General features: G+C 44.6%; 1 pseudogene; it reads right to left on the bottom strand.

The window, feature by feature from the left end:
• Window positions 1-288: 288 nt before the first annotated feature.
• On the bottom strand, window positions 289-1297 carry LOC147419094 (uncharacterized; annotated as a pseudogene).
• Between the last annotated feature and the right edge of the window lie 2960 nt (window positions 1298-4257).

Below are 4257 nucleotides of genomic sequence, written 5' to 3'. Positions count from 1 at the left end.
GAGATCTCACAGAGAAGGAGAGAAGGAGAGAGAGAGAGAGAGAGAGAGAGAGAGAGAGAGAAGGAGAAGAAGGCTAAAGGCAAAGATACGCAGGGAGAGAGGGAAGAAGCGTTATATTAATGATGATCAAGGGTACAATTATATAGAGTACATATGGTAGTTACACGCCACACGATGTTCATCGGAATGTGGGGTGAAAGAGAATTGCCCCAAGTAAGGGGTAGAAGTGATGCTCAAGAGGGAGGGTTACAATCATGGAGGGTTACAATAATGTAAGCGTCAAGTAAATCCAACTTGACAAATGGATTTGTGGCCTAAAGGATTGGCCTTAGCTTAGAGCTCGATGCAGGAGGCTTGCGAGGTGGCTCGCCGCCAAAGCGAGTCTTCAGTGTTGAGCAGGTTTTGTGTGGGCGTCTTTCGCAAAAGCGACAAAGGTTGTGACCAGAGTGGAGACGGATACCATTACATCCATCGTCAAGGGAGTAACAGCTGCAATTGAGGGAGGTTTGCTGCAATTGAGGGTGGGCAGCATTTTTGAGAGCAAGTATGGAAGCAACATCAATATCGGGAATTGCAGCAACATCTTTGGCAGCATCGTTTGCAGCAGCGGCTTTGGCTTCATTATTTATGTCCGCAGGGATATTGGCGGTATTTTTCGCTGCTGTGAGGGCTGCACCAGCGTCGTCAGTGGCGTTGGCGCCATCAATACTGATGGCAGCGTAGGAGCCATGCAGGTGAGCATGCAAGGGCTCGCCATTGGAGGCCTGGGCTTCAGTTGGCTCAGTTTGGTTGAATTGAACTGCGGCGCTGATTTCAGCAGCATTGTTTGCGAGGTGTCGGGCACAAATGTGGACACCGCCATCTGTGGCAACTGTTGGGGTATCATCACCATCATCCACTGCAGCAGGGATGGCAGCGGCATTGGCCGCATGGATTGCCGTAGTGACGGCGGCAACTGAGGTTGCGTCAGTAGGTTCGGGTGCTTTGGTGGCTGCCCTCCGCATGGTTTTCGCCACAACGTCGTTGTCTTCAGCAGCAACGCCTTCATCTTCTGAGGCGTCAAGGAGGACAGCATGGTCATCGACAAGGGTTGCATCACCATTGTCGACTGCCAAGTAATGCTCTTCTAGTGAAACAAGAAATGCTTCCATGATGGCGGTGTTGGCTTCGACTGCAAGCAAGTCAATCGGGTTGGCATCGCCTGTAGGGGCAGGCTAGTCAATCGGGTTGGCATCGCCTGTAGAGGCAGGCTGAGCTTGGGAGGACGCACCCGGATCATGGAATCAGTCCAGAGCAGTGCGCGCGCTGCTTTTTCCTTTGGCCGCCGCTGCAAAGAGTACTGTAATGACTCCACTGTAATGTTTCCCTTGCTCTTTTGACAGCTGGCCAAATTTGAACCGCTTTGCAAATGTGTCCTCCTCGGGAGCACACCGAGGGAGCAGCGTGCACGCTGCTTTTTCATGGTGCTCTTGCAAGCTGGATTCCCTACATGACCACGCCACATGATCACGTGTCCACCTGGTGCAGACTTGCAAGTCCTCCACTTTGAGCGTCCTCTAATTATCAGAGCAATGGCAGGCAGTACCCATAATTGATAGCGAGTCCCACACACAACACTGTGTTGGATAAGTCTTGTAATCGACTAATCTCAGCTCATCATATCATCATCAGGCTTGCAACAATAATAATATTATTACTATGGTCTACCATCCTTCTATTTCTGCAAGGCGCTAATCTTATCACAACCTGCACACATCAATCTAGAGTTGTGTCTAATTACCAAAGATTACACAGGCGTGGAGCCCCAGAAGGCCTAACTGATCTCACTTCACCCAATTTTTTCGACAGACTTTTCCATGCATGCGAACATTAATCTTTTGAGTTATTTTTTGAAGGCTGTTTTGAAGTTTCCAAAAGTTAATTAGAGTCTTCAACCCTAGGCCCCAAATAATAAATATAATCTCTAAGGCAAGAGGCTCACCTGCCTGTTTTTCATTTTAATTTCTAAGGCTTGTATCTGCACTTGCCGAGGGTAAGTAAATGTGCAATCCTTTGAAATTTCACCCAATTACCATGCTATAATCAGCTCTTGATCGAATGGGATAGTAATCTAATATGCACACATGATCTCTTAGACAATATATATTTTGCCGGCTTCGGCAGCTTGTGTTAGCACTAATTGCATCGCAATCCGTCGACCCCAACGCTGGCCAAACCCAAAAATCTACGACAATTAGTGATGCAGATTGAATCCCTCATTATGCTTTGCTCCCGTGATCAAATGTGCAATTAACCTTAATTGCGTTCTGATGGCATGGGGCTTTATTGCTTCAATAAACTATATTTGACAAATTTCTACACAAAATTAATGCTCCTCATCAGCTTTAATCAATGCACCGTCATGGACTTGTACTACATACGACAAGATAAGAAGCATTATTTCACATCAACGCAAGGGATAAGAAGCATTATTGTGCACCAACGCAAGGGCTCTCCAACTAGGAGCGATGCCGAGAACTCGACATTCGAGCTCATCGATGCTCTCAAAGTACTTGACCATGTAAGACCAAAAAGTTTATTTGTGCTTGTGGTTGTAGTATACAAATGCATAATTGTAAGTGTGTTTGCGTGTGAGTATGCATTATTGTATTTGAGTCATGTGTTACTGTGTGGTTGTGTGTGTGAATGCAAGTGTGTGTGTGTGTGTGTGTGTGCATTTCCACCATAGGAGCTTCCAATGGAGCTCCATTGGGGCTCCATTGAAGCTCACCCATGCCTTGAAAGGCATGGTGAGAAAGCAGCGTGCGCGCTGCCTTCTCACTGTGCCTTTCAAGGCATGGGGGAGCTCCCATAGAGCCCCAATGGATCTCCTCCATGCCTTGAAAGGCATGGTGAGAGGGCAGTGCGCACGCTGCCTTCTCACCATGCCTTTCAAGGCATAGAGGAGCTCCATTTGGAGCCCCAATGGATTTGAGCTCTTCCATGCCTTTCAAGGCATGGAGGATCTCCATTGGGACTCCATTGGAAGCTCCTATGGAGGACCTACACGCGCACACGTACACACACACATGGAAATAGCCATTCAGTGCAAGAATTCACACACACACACACACACACACACACACACACACACCCATTTGCGTGAGTATAAAACGCGCGCGCACACACAAAAACACATTGAGTACCTTGTCTTCTTCTTCTACTCCTTCTTCTACAAACTAAACACGTAATGATTTATATTTCAAGTATAAAACTGCTGGTTTTTGCATTCTTTTGGTTTTGTTAACCAGCGGCCCGGCTGATATAACCGGTATAGCGGTATAGAAAAATAGAAATATAATTCCCAGTGCTACCAACACCAATACTAGCACTAGAAGTTTTTTGATTAGTACTAGTACTAACACTAAAAGTCAGAAGACTAGTACTTGTACCAGTACCAATATACCAAACCTATGTCTATACTAGTATATTGGCTCTCAGTAGGACCCTTATAGAATTCCCTATTTCCTATCTCCAAGGGAAAAACTCCTGGTTTTAACATTGTTCAGATATTCATGAAATAACAATATTTCAAGGAACCGGTAAACCATTAAACATGTCTACCACAAAAGTAATAAAGCAGTATCAGTACCAGTGCGCAAATGTTAGTACTAGCACTGACAATTTTAGACTAGTACCAATACTAAGTATGCCACTTGGTATACCAATTTAGAGGTATCGCAATTTCAATACCAGTACTAATAGTACTGGTACTAATAGTACTAGTACTAGAACTGACCGATACCAGTACCAGTATACAAGACATGTATTAGTACCAGAATACTGGCTCTTTGCAAGACTTATGGAATTACCTATCTCCTATATAAGACTACTAGTTTATACACCTTTTTGGTATTCTCGACATAAACAGTGTTGAAATCAATTTGCCAATAAACCAGTATAACATTATAACAATATAGATGTGTAGCAGTATCAATACCAGTACTGCGAGTATCAGTACTAGCACTGAGAGTCTGAGACTAGTGCCAGTACTAGTATACCAATTGACCAGGATTGCAGGATAGTAGTATCAGTACCACCAGTACCAGTACTAACACTGAAAATCTGAGACAGGTACCAGTACCAATACCGGTGTATCAGACTGTAGAAAGTTTGATTTAAATGATGTAATTGCCTACCAAAGTCTCTTGAAATTTTTCTTTCAATTATAAAGTTACTTACAGAAAAAGGTGTACCGATGTGAAATGGATAACAACT

Source organism: Adiantum capillus-veneris, chromosome 29 (assembly GCF_014529385.1).
Source record: "Adiantum capillus-veneris isolate H3 chromosome 29, ASM1452938v2, whole genome shotgun sequence".
Taxonomy (NCBI): Eukaryota; Viridiplantae; Streptophyta; class Polypodiopsida; order Polypodiales; family Pteridaceae; genus Adiantum; species Adiantum capillus-veneris.
The sequence above is the reverse complement of the archived record's forward strand: the minus strand, read 5'-3'. Positions and strand labels throughout refer to the sequence as shown.